General features: G+C 40.1%; 2 protein-coding genes across 7 annotated transcripts in view; one reads left to right on the forward strand and one right to left on the reverse strand.

Moving 5' to 3' along the window:
• The window catches only part of LOC307254853 (NACHT, LRR and PYD domains-containing protein 12-like), a 365,889-nt gene that overhangs the window by 221,729 nt on the left and 128,853 nt on the right, over positions 1-15,307 (forward strand). The gene's annotated exons all lie outside the window — the stretch shown is intronic.
• The window catches only part of LOC307253895 (NACHT, LRR and PYD domains-containing protein 14-like), a gene marked incomplete at both ends in the record, with an annotated part of 46,931 nt that overhangs the window by 21,008 nt on the left and 10,616 nt on the right, over positions 1-15,307 (reverse strand). The window lies entirely within an intron of this gene.

The following is a 15,307-nucleotide window of genomic DNA, read 5'->3' on the forward strand; positions in this document are numbered from 1 at the left end:
AAATCAGACAAAGACTTAATTCATGATAACTGTTTAATGGATCGATACGAAACTCAGACTCAGTAGTATATTGATATGTTATTGATAGATTATTTTAATTCAAGAGCACATTTAGACATGAAACTGTGGGAAATTACCCGACTCGTCATTGAATGAGTCATAAGTGTCACTAGATTTATTTCCTGCTGAGAATGCATGTGAACGAGGGATGCTCACAAGCTGACCCTAAACGGGATACCTGAAAGAGTATGAAGATTTAAAAAATGGCCAATTAGTATAAATATGGTTTAATAGTATATTACCCACAATGTTTTAAAGATGTGGAATATATAGAAGCCCTTTACTGCATGTCTTCCTCCCTCACTCTCTCTCTCTCTCCCTCCCTCCCTCTCCCTCTCTCTCTCTTCAATCTATACTTGACTGTCAAACAAAGGTGAAAAAACACCAAAAACATACATTTGAAAACAACGTAAAATCAAGTCAATGGTTTGTAATAATATCATTGATTAAAAATGATTTTTAAATTGTTGATCAAACACTTAGCAGTGCTATAGTTTAAAGGCATATAATACTGTATTTTCATTTAAGGTCAAGGTCAAGGTCACTTTTATTTATATAGCACCTTATAAGAACCTAAATTCACCAAAGTGCTTTACATAAAATACATAAATTAAAATACAACCGCACACATTAAAAAAAAAAAAAAAAAACTCTTACAGCAATGACACAAAACAATTCATTAAAACGTAAAAGCCTGTGAAAAAAGGTGAGTTTTAAGAGTGGACTTGAAGGTTTCCAGAGACTCAGATGAGCGAATATGGTGTGGTAAGCTGTTCCAAAGTTTCGGGGCAACCACGGAGAATGCACGATCGCCTTTAGTTTTAAGCCTGCTGTTTGGCACATCCAGAGATAAGCTGTTTGCAGACGTCAGAGCTCTGCTTGGTCTATGGACCTGTATGAGTTCCGCCAAGTACACGGGGGCCATACCATTTAAAACTTTAAAAACCAACATCAGGATCTTAAAATCTATTCTGAAGCGGACCGGAAGCCAGTGCAGGGAGGCCAGAACAGGGGTTATGTGCTTCTTTGTGCCTGTCAGAAAACGAGCAGCATTTAAAAACAAAGTAGTGTCCCACAAAAACAATCCCTCTGAATGATGACTTCTGCCCCTCTAGAATGTGTGGTGGTGAGTTTATCTGCACAGTCCTCTCTCTGGCTGTATTTTACATAGTAACATTTGTTGGTTGTGTTTTGTAAAGACAAGATTCAGACTTAGTTCCACCCCAGCTCCTACACAGCCCCCAGTGTGCTATTATGCACTAAATTAAATGTACATATGGATATTATAATTACTTTCTACAAAATCTGCTAGGAAATAAAACCCAAAATTCTACACACTGCAGGTTTAAAGGTGAAGTAAGCGGTTTATTTATGTTAATATGAGTGTAAAATCGCTCTTTATTCATACAGTGATCACTTACATAATGTGCGTGTTTCATAAAGCCGATCTCTCAGTCAGCTGCTTTGCATGTAATCGGCAAATAAACTTATCGGAGTATCCCGAAATTTTTATCCAATCAGAAGAGAGAACTCTACAAACCGACACTCGTCTCACTCATATATAGTATATGCACTCCATGGTCTTACTGCCGGTGCACGCTAGAGCGACACATGGGTGAATGTGTATGCGCCTACAATGGCGGAGCAGGTAAAAATCCTTCCCAATGTCTGTTTTGATGGGTTTTTATCATGTTTTATCACACTTATGGATCTGAGATGATGCTAGATAACTCGCTGCTTGAAGACCGCAGTGCATTAATGTGGTGACGTAGGGACAAGCGAGGGGACTGCTAACTGACAGGAATTAAGCTAAAAGAACCATTCCACTTACAGCACCTTTAATTCCCAATAAACTGTAAATAATTTTATATTCTATAATGAAACACACAATCGGCAATTACAACAGCATGCAAGAGCAAGAGCTCAAATCCTCTGGGACGGGGTATTTAAGAGTTAATACACACACACACACACAAAGACACACACACCAGACACACACACAGACACACACACACATCATACACAGGAGACAAAATTAAAACTCACAGACTCGTGCTGTAAAGTTGACCATTTAATATTCGACTTGAATAAGCATCTGAGTATCAAAACATAAAACAACTGTGTGTGTGTGTGTGTGTGTGTGTGTGTGTGTGTGTGTGTGTGTGTGTGTTTGTATGTGTGTGTGTGTGTGTGTGTGTGTGTGTTTGTATGTATGTGTGTGTGTGTGTGTGTGTGTGTGTGTGTGTTTGTATGTGTGTGTGTGTGTGTGTGTGTGTGTGTGTGTGTGTGTGTGTGTGTGTTTGTATGTGTGTGTGTGTGTGTGTGTGTGTGTGTGTGTGTGTGTGTGTGTGTGTGTGTGTGTGTGTGAGTAAAGAATAAAGAAATGTTTACACACAAAAAAAAAAACATGAAATTATCACACATAACCTTTCAACCTTTCATATAAGAGGCTGCAGCGCACTCCAGTGGCTGACAGAAGCAAATCAACTCACAACAAGTCACTGCATTCAGTTAAAGAGCAGAAGGAGGGCTGCAGTTACTCAAAGTAAAAGGCTATTAGATAAAACAGTGAATATCTCCTCACGATCCGCTACCTGAAACAATATCCATTGTTAATACACAGCCTAGGCTCTGTAAATGGGCATGTTAATAGCTACTGTGGGCTCCCTTTGTGTACATACCATTTGTTAAAATACCAGTTTACAGAGCCTAGGCTGTGTGTATCAACACTGGAATGTTTTTCCAGCACACACACAGTACAGACAGGTAGCAGATCATGAGGAGATATTCACTGAAGTAGCTCCTCAGTGCTGTAACTGACTGATGAAGGGATGTGAGGTGCTGTAACTGACTGATGAAGGGATGTGAGGAGATATTCTAGCTCCTCAGTAACTGACTGATGAAGGGATGTGAGGTGCTGTCCAACATGGAGCTCAGCTTGGGTCTGACCCTCCAGCGGGTCCAGTGAGCAGCACCAGGACAGAGCTGGATTTATTAATCACTTTATTCAGTTTGTTCCTGTCAGCAGCCGTGATGCTGCCACTCCAGCACACAACACCAAAGCATATGGCCGATGCTCGTACAGCTTTTTAAGAGTAAAAATCAAGCATTTTCCAGACTTTCAAGACTCTGTATGAACTCTGCCGATGCTTCCACAGTCACAGGAAGTCATCAGGAGCCCTGCACTCCAAAATAATAATAATAATGGATTGGATGTCTCTAGCGTTTTCTAGGCACTTAAAGCGCTTTACAGGGTTCCAGGTTCCATTCATTCACACACCGTCATAACGGTGGCGAAAGCGTGGCTGCCATTCAGTGCTTATGGCCCCTCCAACCACCACAAACATACAGCAGTCGTACACATTAACACAAGGCAAGGTGGGTGAAGTGTTTTGCCCAAGGACACAACAACCATGACACAAAAGGAATGGAGGGAATCGAACCGCCAACCCATCGATTGTTGGCCGACCCGCTCTACCACTGAGCCACAGTCGCCCCAAAAGACCAGAGTCTCTCCAACAGATAAAGTCTGCTCTGGCCGTGTCCAGCTGTTTTCCAGCTTTTAACCACAAACATTCACGTCTGTTTCTTGAGATCTTTAATGAGCATCGGCTCATTTTTCTCAAGGGTTTTGTAGAAGATTCCTTTAGCGATAACACCACCAGCTTTCAGACATCCAGAGAAGAGCTCCCTCATCTTGTCCTGAGAGGTCCTCAGAGCTCTGATTCTAACATAGCTCTCTGGTTGGAGGACTTTTTCAACAAGGAGATGATCCAGAATGGGTTCAATGCAGCTCACTCTCTGGATCAGCTCCACTCGATGTTTATCCACAAATTCACTCGTCCGCTCGTCTGCAGAAAAAAGAGAAAATGACCCAAAAGACTGACTGGATTTACCAAGTTAAAACATTTCTTATAAAGACAGGCTTCATTACCAGATGCTATAAAACGTCTTCTTTCTATATTCAAAGTGGACGACTGAAACTAATCAAATATCAAAACACTGATGTTCTGATTATGTAACAGTAGTTCATAAAGTTCAGATGTGTGTATATTGCATTCACTCAGCTGTCGAGTGTTTACTGTTGATATAGAAGCTAATGGTGTTACTGGGGCTAGTGTTTAATGTTTAAAACAAATCATTCAGCACATTAATATGTTCTAATGTTTGTGCACAGTGTGTTTAGACTACAACATGTTGACCACTACTGTAGATGGCAGTATGCACCTGGTCCATGGCTGTGTTCGGAAAGCCATACTAACGTCCTACTCATACTCATTTTGACTTCAATTTGAGTATGTGACGGTTGGGTATGCGAGTTTGGGTATGCGAGAAATTCCCGGGTTTGAGTACTAATTTCCGGGAAAATTTGGATCGATTGGATACTTTTCCTACTCAACCGCCCCACAATGCATTGGGTCAATTCTACCCGCCCAGGAAAATGAAATATTTTCGAGCAAGTTGCTAGGCAACGACATTGTTTGGGGTCCACGATCTGACAACTGTACGTGCAGTCATTCATAAAACTCTTTTATCTAACAACATTAGAGTCACTAAGTGAAATGAGTGAAGTGAGTCTGATAGTGGAGAGAGATCAGGACAGATCGCTGTTCCACACACCGCGGCTCGTCCAGCTCAACTCACAGACAGCTGAGTGCTGATGAGCCGGACAGAGAGCGTCGGAGGGATCCTCCGCCTCAAAACATCATTATTAGTGCTGTCAGTTTAACGCGTTATTAACGGCGTTAACGCAAACCCATTTTAACGGCGTCAATTTTTTTATCGTGCGATTAACGCTCTTTATGGTCTAGGAAACATTGTGGTTTTTTCACAAGCTGTTGAATCAACTAGTAATGTTAGAACAACTGAAACACCGCAAACTATTCATATGGCTCGCAGGTAAGTTACTGTTAATTCAAACGGAACATGTCCTACAGCGTAATTTCACATTAAAATCATTTAACTGGCAAAACGGTGAAACGTCAAGTCAATTCTGACTTTTATTTTGAAGCAGAAACTGGAACCTAGCACTTCCTAGCTCAGCTGCGCGACCTTCACTAGTCTTCCGTGTGTGACTGGGAGTTCGCGGAAAAGAACAGAAAAGAAAGCCTGTCATTTGCAAAAGTCCTACTTATAACCCTGCGCGCACACCAAAACCTCCATGAATGTTAGTGGTAGCCCCCAGTCATTCATTTTCACTTTAATTTTCGCTACGAAGGGCGACTGCCTCGGCTGCAGCAGCGCCATGGCAACCACCTGTGTGTCCACTCCACACACAGTCTGAAATAAGCCGTGGATGAAAGACTCCCAAAACATTTAGGCTTACAACAACCAGTTTCATTTAGCCTTAATACTAATTTGTTTTATATAGGCTAGCCTATGTTGTTTTATGGTTTGGTTTTTAAATAAAAAAAATAAGTTCCAATTATGTTTGTGAATGCTGTTCTATGGGGTGGCGGGGAATACATTGTTATTTGCACTGAATTGCAAATTATGATATTTTAGAAGAAAAACACTGAATTACAATGGTGTAGACTCTACTTGTAATTCAGTGTATTTCTTCTAAATATCACAATTAGAATAGGTGTGATAAGAGCATTTAAATGAGAAAAAATAATGGGACAAAAAGAAATCAAGGGACATTGAGGCTAGAATAGATAAAAATGTGATTAATCGCGAGTTAACTATGACATTAATGCGATTAATCGCGATTAAATATTTTAATCGTTTGACAGCACTAATAATTATAAAACAAGAGGTCTAAAACACAGATGATGAACACAGGACTGTAAAAATCTAGTTCAATGTCTAACCTGTAGAGGGCGGTTATACGCTAAACAGCGTCTAAACTGCCTGAATCTTACAAGAAGAAGAAGAAGAAATTCTTCATTGCTTGAGTATACTTCAACTGAAAACGTTTCGACACACCTCGCATAATCTTTGAGTACTGTAGTTTCCGCACTATAAGCCGCACTGGACTATAAACTGCAGGTGTTATAATGTTTAATTACCATATGTAAGAGTTCGTGCACAGAGGGGATTGTCGGGAAAGAGATGGCTGCTTGAGGAATCTCCCATTTATTAACATTTCAACAAACAAGTTGCATATTTGCATAACGTATTCAAGTGTTACCATTTAGTGCAATAGCTACGAGGGATGGGCACGAGTGTTTTCACTACTCGTGTGATCGCTTGCATTCCTCGAGGAATGCAAGCGATTCCTTGTTAAACTTTTTTAAATTTTTAGAACGCAACGCATCTGTCTGCAGAACAACGGTTGACCGCAATAAAGCGCTCAATGCTTATGTCAAACAGTCACAGTTGCCATATGATATTAAGGATTTATTTTCCACAAGTTTAAAACACATTTTCCTAACTGAAAGTAATTAAATAAGCGGGCCACAATTTAATCCGATCGAGTAGGTCTGCGTTGGGGAGAAAAAAAGCATGGGCTGTAGTTGTAACAAAAAAATAGCCTAAGTCACCATTTAAAATAAGAAGGGCAGCAAATAATATTAAATGATTGTCCTACAATTTAAATACATATAAATAACTCACCAAAGCAGATAGTTGTATATCCAACCGCGTAATGCTCACTCCGTGTCCGTGAATAATTACCGCGACTAATTCCTCATTAACGGAACGTTACACCGGTCGGTTTTTGAATCTTATCTCCATATTCCCTATAGGCTCTGTGCACTAGAACCCAGAAGTCAACTGATGGTGTCGGCATTCTAGTTTCCGGTTTACTTACTGACTCCGTCCATACAGTTGAATTTCATAATATTTTGCTCCAACCAGCAAGCGGGAAAGGGATTTAAGTTTGATATTTAAGTTATTTGTATAAGTAAGAGGTTAAGTAAGTGGTGTACCGGATTTTTAATTAACAGCGTAATTTTTTTTTTGTATTTGAAACACCAACTGTCTCTTATTGTGCTTACTTTAGGCCTACTAACGTTACGCCCATCTCTTAACATTTGAAGTTATTGTCAGAGCAGTGACCATGAAGAAAATAGAGAAGCCTCACAATTTGAGTGTATGATTAAGTTATGACGATAAGCCAAACGTTAAACTAACCATTATAAGCCCGTTCCCACTGTGTTCATGGGGATAGCTACGGTCATATGTTTTATGCAATAGGCCTACTAAAATATATAGGAGCTAGCTTTTTTACACAACGGCACCGACAAAATAGGCACGCGAGCCGCACACACAGACCTATTATTTACTATCTATGACACAGACACACGCACAATCATCACCAGCAGCGCATTGCCTCAAACAACTAAAATAAAATAAAAATCATTGGATATCACAGCATGAATGAACTTTCCTATACGCTACTCTGCCACCCCCAAACGTTTTTAAACTCACCGTAGTTTGCAGGTGTGCAGCAGAATCCTCATACGATAGGCGGACGTTTACCTATAAATCCCATGGTAAATCCGATAATATTCCACTTTTACCACAATTTGTCCGATGAAAGCAGCTTGCAACCAGTTAGTTTTCCTGCAGTCATTATTCCACGGGTAGCGTTGCATTTTTAAAGCGTGAGGACAACTTGATAGGGACTTCAGAAAGAGCCTGACAACAGCAATTAAATGTCTTATTCATTATTCAATTACAAATCTATTTTAATTCTCATTTTATCCTGATTTCCTATGAAGTTCGCTTTAGAAATGACAGTGTTGGTGTCCGAAATGCTTGAAAATAAAGTTATCCAATAAAATATAGAATATTGTTGTCTCTAGGCAAAACAAAGAATAAAAGGTAACAGCTCGCTCACTCATTGGTTAGGACGTATGATCATTTAGTAAGTGACGGGTGAATCAGCCAACCACAAGTTGCTATTCACGATTACAGTGGACAGAGGGCCACTGACAGGTCTGACGGGTCAGTGAGCGCGAAGTGTGAAATTAATGTGATTCACGGCTGCAGAAGAATAAATATTGCTGCAAGCTTGATAGCATTGCCATTTCCAAGACGCGATTTCCAAGATGATCGGATCAATAAGAATGGAAAATGAACGCCAGCATTAACACAAAAGAGGAACATTGTTGGAAGGCATTTTACCAACAAGTAGAAACGACATGGGATAGACTAACTGCAGGAAAACTAACTGTTTGCAGGCTGCTTTTTTAATCGGACAAATTGTGGAATATTATAGTGGAATATTTGTGGATTCACCATGGGATTTAGCCTGCTAGCCTACCACCATCGTGTGTGAGGATGCTGCTGCACACCTGCAAGCTAAGGTGAGTTTAACATCTTTCTAGGGTGGCAGAGTGGCTAAATAGGAAAGTTCATTCATGCTGTGATATCCAATGATTTTTATTCTATTTTAGTCGTTTGAGGCAATGCGCTGCTGGTGATGATTGTGCGTGTCTGTGTGTGCGGCTCGCGTGCCTACACTGTGTCGGTGCCGTTGTATGCGCTGTAGGTTGGAGCTTTTGCCAGCTTTGGCTGGCGATGAAAGTGTGCTTGTGTGTACAGTACATAGCAGCTGTTTGTCGGAGCTTGTTCTGCGGTGTTTTTGAACTATTGAACAACGTGGTGCTCAAGATCCTCTTAGGCCGGGGTCTGAGCCAGGTTATGGGCTTGATGCTCGTGTTCTGCGCTCCCAAACACAGGCCTGTATCTCTTTGATAACAACATAGTTGTTCCACTCAAACAACGATAGGATGTAGCTTGTAACTAGTACCCGTCTACTCTTATCAGTACTGATGATTAGCTGGTCCTCAAAATGTCGGCTGCATACCTTTACTTTGTATGTGTTGTCCGAAACCTCAATCATTTTAATCCAATGTATCCACTGCAGTGGAAGCTCAAACCGCTATTATGTCTACTCTAAACTAAGCAAAGTGTTTCACAAAAGTGTTAATTCAACCTACCGGCACTTCACTGTTGTTTAAACAATCCCATAGGCTACATTTAATCCCCTTTTCCAATGAAATACTCATTTATTAGTTTATGGTTACCGTGGTAACTGAGACACCGGAAACTAGTATGCCAACACCAGGCGAAACCGGAAGTTTGCTTCTAGACTTGTGCACAGAGCCTATTGAAGGCTTCTTAACTGTTGTTGGCTCGGAGCGAATGTGCCTGAAGTAAGCCTTGCTTCTTCTTTACTTTTCTTTCCAAGCGGAGAGCACCTTGCATGCTCACCTGAAATCTAGGCTACTCATTACTAACTGAGAGTAACAGCTGTCATCTCCCCTTTTTATAAACGTAATTTTATCATCTGCTTTGAAATAATTGGACAGTTATATTCCTGACAATGTTCTGGAGAAAGGAGAGACCGTGTTCAGCTCTGCGGTGCCGTGGAGAACACAGGCTGCGCTGCGGTGGCACGGAGGTGACAGTTATTTGCAGTTGCTTTTTGACACAACGCTCAGTTTATTGCACTTGCATCAAAATATTTAATTTTGTTAAACTTTATTTTATCCGTTTTGTGCCGTTTTGTACATGTATATAACATTTTAAAATAGGGGCGGCCCGCCGGCCGGCCTACAGGCTACAAACACTAAAAAAAACAAAAAACGATTTTCCTCATCCACCAATCGAGTTCATTTGAAACGAGTAGTACTCGAGTACTCGATTACTAATGCCCATCCCCAGTAGCTACAGAACATATACTGTGCTGTGTAATAACAGGGTCGAAAAATTGGGAAAAAGTCGCGGCTTATAGTCCGAAAAGTACGGTAGACAGTATGTAGATGGTGAGTATGTAGGATGTAGGACGCTAGTATGGCTTTCCGAACACAGCCTATGAAGTGACACTGCTCAGGTGTTTTAAGGTGACAGGTGAACAAAGATGAAGCAAACACACAAAGTAGCCTGAACTCTAGGGCTGTCCCCGACTCGGAATTTTCTCAGTCGAATCGGATCTGCCTGTTCAAACCAGAGATTCGACTATTCGTGATACTATTTGTCAATCAGAAAAGTGCATTGGAGTGAGATATTTGACCAACCGTTAATCCGAAAACAGTTGAAAACAGACTTTAAGACCACCGAAAACAGAGCTTAAAATAAACAACCTCCAGGTTGGATATATTTAAAAATCAGTTTACAAGTGAACCGGGGAATTAGAGCGCAGCTGAAGCGCGAGGGTGCCCGAGCCTCGGCGAGCCGGTGAGAGAGAAACAACACAGAGCCGGTGACGGCTGCAGAGAATGGTGATTCGCGCGAGTAAAAAAGACGAGATGCTCGCGGTCTACTGGGGCTTAATTGTTTCCAAGGCGACCTATCTTTATTACAGCACATAGCAGAGCAGAATCAATAGGCATATATGGTGCGCAATTTGCACAGCGCAAACATATACATCTGCTTTGGTTTTTTCTTTTGCCATTTCCTCTTTAGTTTTCACCAATCTTCTTCTATGGCGTTTGACGTGACACATTACCGCCACCTATTGCCCTGGCATGATAACGTCAGTGTTTTTGCTGTTATTTTTCTTTTATTATAATGTACACTGACTGAAAAAAAAACAAAGAATCTGCGTCGACTGCGGGGGTTCTCGACTGATGATTCGAATCATCGACTTTCAGGGGGCAGCCCTACTGAACTCAAATTAGGACAAGCTCAAGTTAAAGTAACGGTAGTAGCCACAGCTGCCCTGGGGCAGACTGACGGAAGCGTGGCTGCCATTCAGCGCCAACGGCCCCTCCGACCAACACCTCAAACATACAGCAGTCATACACATTCACACCAGGCAAGGTGGGTGAAGTGTCTTGCCCAAGGACACAACAACCATGACACAAGTGGCAGGGCGGGGAACAAACCTCCAACCCTCCGATCATTGGTCGACCCGCTCTACCACCTGAGACTCAAGTCATTTATACATACTACGTGCACCTACCGTCTGCCATGGGATCTACACCAGCTGCTCCTGCTGAGGGGCCTGCAACTGAAACACATACATTATACACACACACACACATTTGTAAATACTGCCCTTATATGTATGTGTGTGTGTGTGTGTGTGTGTGTGTGTGTGTGTGTGTGTAATATCTTACCTTCTGAATCAGTAGGGGTTTGATAGTCATCTGAAATGAAATTAAACAGAACATAATGTTGACAGCTGAAGAAAAGGTTCAATATTAAGACATTTCAGCTTGAGTAATAATAAGAATGATCTCATTACATTACAATTAGCTAATGCTTTGATTTAAAGCCATTTACAATGAGTGCATTCAACCATGCATGTGGTTACAACCCAGACATTGCAAGAACGATGGTAGGATGGCCTAGAGGAAGAGGAGCCGACCAGTAACCATAAGGTCTCTGGTTCCTCCTCCCAGTAACCATGAGGTATCTGGTTCCTCCTCCCAGTAACCATGAGGTCTCTGGTTCCTCCTCCCAGTAACCATGAGGTCTCTGGTTCCTCCTCCCAGTAACCATGAGGTCTCTGGTTCCTCCCCCCAGTAACCATGAGGTCTCTGGTTCCTCCCAGTAACCATGAGGTCTCTGGTTCCTCCTCCCAGTAACCATGAGGTCTCTAGTTCCTCCTCCCAGTAACCATGAGGTCTCTAGTTCCTCCTCCCAGTAACCATGAGGTCTCTGGTTCCTCCCAGTAACAGTTCAACACTTTTGTAAGTTTTTTCAATATTCGAGGAACAAGTAAACTGGAATTTCCACTAATTGTCACACATTTAACGGCACGTAAATACAAATCAAATTGCTACAACCATATTTATATTTAAGTTTATTTTCAGTATGCATTGGTGTTTGGACAATACATTTATTTTGGCTCACTTTAGTTTCTCACTGGCATTTATAACATTAAATATTTAATCCCAGGTTTAGGACAGAATGTTTCATGTTTTTAATATTGTATGTTGGTAAATCATTTCATAAGTTAAATAGTTAAATAACAACTAACCTTTTCGAATCCCACAGCTCCATACTGGTTCACACAGCGCTTTACCCTCTTTAGTGGGAGGTTCTGAAAGTTTCAGGCAGATGACTCCGTCTGGATTCTCAATGTAAACTTCATAGAAATTTGGGTCTCTGCCTTCATGTCTGAGAGTTATCTCCTGTATACAAACATATAGAATAAAGAGAGGAGTTAGTAAAGTTAAATTGTACACCACAAAAACAAAAGAAACGTTTCCTGATCAAACCAGGTTTATTCCTGTTATACTATTTTATTTGGATGACACAACTTGGGAAGAACATTTTTGAATGTGCAGAGAGACACACTGTTTTTGAGGATTCTGGTAACATATTCAGAACAGCAGTTGTTGTGATGTATTTATATTGTGTATTGTTGTTTTTGTTTCTCGACATCATTGCAAATGAGGGTAACCCCTCAATTAATACCTCAAGTTTAAATAAATGTTAAATAAATAAATATTATCCTATAGTATCTTACATAATTGCGAGCCATGATTCACTTTGTACACAGATTTAATTGCTTTTTTAACAGTACAAACCTTTGGGGTAATTTCTGCAGTGTCGATGTCTGCTGTGAGTTGAAAACCTTTTTCTAATTTCAGGCTCTTGTCTGGGTGAGGCTTCTTGATTATTTTGTACCCTTCGCTGTTCTCCTCCTTGTTCACTTCCTGGGAAAAAAGCATTATAAGCCTAAAGCTGAATGAAACAATATAGTTGAGCACAGTTTACTATCCTGACTGGGAAGAAAATACAAGAACAGTGATTTTAGGGCGGAGGGCATTCAATGAGAATAAAGTCATCAATTAAAAACATTTTGCAAAAAAAAAGTCAAATATTTGGTAATAACCAAATATACAGCCTGTCAGAAGAGCTTATGCAGTAGCAAAAACTAAACATTGTAGGTCATTTATATTCATAACACACATCAGCATATTAAAGAATTAAGTTTTTATACCGAATAGTTTCAGTTAGGTGCTGTGCTGTTTTAGAAAGCTCTCTATGAATCCAGGCAACTACATGAAATCTCTTGAGAGAATAAAACTCTTTTTTTCTTTTTCAAGAGAGGCCTTACTTCAGATTTAATGTTTTCACATTTGTTGCAGCAAGATATTTAACAACCTGTTGTACAGCAGGATCATGTGGGATCAGGTAAACATGTAGTTTGAGGAACGGTGTGTTGGGTTTATAGTATATCAACACGTTGCAGCGGATTTCCAAGAAAAACCCGATCAGCTGCAGGACCGGGATCAGGACTGCTCTCAGTGAAAAAATTGGTTTAGGTAACTTGACATGAGTCGCTGTGACCTCAGACACTTTTTCCACCACATCTCCACAGTCATCGATGTGTAGGACTGCAAACTCTTTTATTATTCCAGGGTTGTCATCTGCACAAAATACAAGCACAAACAACTAGTGAAGAGAAAAGGATTGGATTATTTTTTGTATATATGAAAGAGATTTTAAAAGTTAGTATATTTATTATTATTTCCTAATGTGCATTTACCTATGCAGATCCAGTGTGAAAGATACACTTCATCGAACTTCCCGGCAATGACTGTGACGTCCATTAGGGCACTTGCGGGCATGTATTTGATGCTTTTCATCCTCTCCATGTGTTTCTCCCAAGAACAAAACTGGTACTTGAAGCTGACATTGTCCTTACAGACCCAGCGCAAGCCGGAGACACTACATTCAAAGTTTCCTGCTTCTGACTGTAGACTAAGTGGTAAAGGAGAAAACAAATGAGTTTGTGTTTATGCACAAAACTACTGAATAAGACATAATGGAATGCATGTACAGAAGTAGTCAAAAGTCTGGGCACACCTTCTCATTCAATGTTTTATTTTATTTTATTATGTCCAAGCTGCCATCAAGGCAACCGGTAGCTACTTTGAAGAATCTAAAAATAAAAAATTGTATTTATTTATTTATACATTTTAGTGTTTAATAAATGATTCAAGTGTTATTTCATAGTTTTGATGTCTTCAGTATACATCTACAATGTCGAAAAAATTAAAAACAAATAAGGAATAACATTAAACAAGAAGATGTGTTCAAACTTTTGACTGGTGCTAAAGATTTTAGAGTATCTGCCTTAAGTGAATGTATTGCCAATATAATTTTCATATAGTATTGGTTCAACTAGCAAGAGCACAAAGAAATATATTAGTTTCCTTTTGTTCAAAAATAACCAAGCGTTACTTCTTTCTACAGTTAGATTTAGCTGTGACGCCATATTTAGAATGTTATCTTTACCTGTAAGTTGGAGCCTCGTCTCCATCAGTGCTGTTCACTTCAGGTTCAAGTTTAGTCCAGTCACTGGAATCCTGCTGCAGTGGACAATCATGTTTGTGAATATTATTTCATAATCACAATAAATGATAACTTTGACCACCTCTATTGTAGGCTCAGGCTGGCCATGGAACAGCCCCTTGTTATTTTTTTTTTCCAAAATATATTTTAACCTTTATTTGATAGAAGTAGAGAGACATAGTTGGAATGTGGAGAGAGGTGGTGGGCCGACGCACATTTATCCATTATCCACAACAAACCAACAAGTAGTCGGCCTCAAAATGCACTCGACTTGCTGAGATCTGAAGTCAGTCATGATTCATCGAAATTGTTTTCAATCTTGACGCAGTACAACAAGCGAACATAACACATCTCTATGTGCAGACAGGCAGGTACACACAAGTAGGCTACACATGCACACAGTCAGAAAGACACTGGAATGACACAGAAAATAAGAATTAACAATGAAAATGTTTTGGGATGTGTGTACATCTTCACTAAATAGTATCTGGGGAAATTGTTGGCTAAAAGTGTGCAAATGCTCAACATGGGTAGCATAATAATAGTAGCCTATAGAGTGTTGTGCACAACCTCGTCCTTGCTGGTTTGGAGGTGACCCTAGTGTGTGTGTGTGTGTGTGTGTGTGTGTGTGTGTGTGTGTGTGTGTGTGTGTGTGTGTGTGTGTGTGTGTGTGTGTGTGTGTGTCATGTCAGAAAGAGTTGAAATTGTACATGGCAATGAGTTAAAATAATGATAATATAAGTTTGACATAGTAATACTGGAGGACTTCATTCATACCACTGCTCCTCTCACCTTTTTGTCATCGACTGGCAGGTTTTTCAGCACATTCAGTTTGGGATCAGATTGATCTGATGGAGAGAATAAGTCAAAGAAACAGATCTATAACTAAACCATGAATGCGGTGACATTCAAATTGCTTGAATATTTTATCTACAAAAAATGTATTTGATATACAGTATATTTCTAACAATGTACAATGTACAACAAGCTCAATTTATGAAAATATTTTAATGTTATTTAACAGTTTGATGAATGAGAG

This window comes from Ammodytes marinus, assembly GCF_949987685.1.
Source record: "Ammodytes marinus genome assembly, chromosome: 8".
Classification (NCBI taxonomy): domain Eukaryota; kingdom Metazoa; phylum Chordata; class Actinopteri; order Uranoscopiformes; family Ammodytidae; genus Ammodytes; species Ammodytes marinus.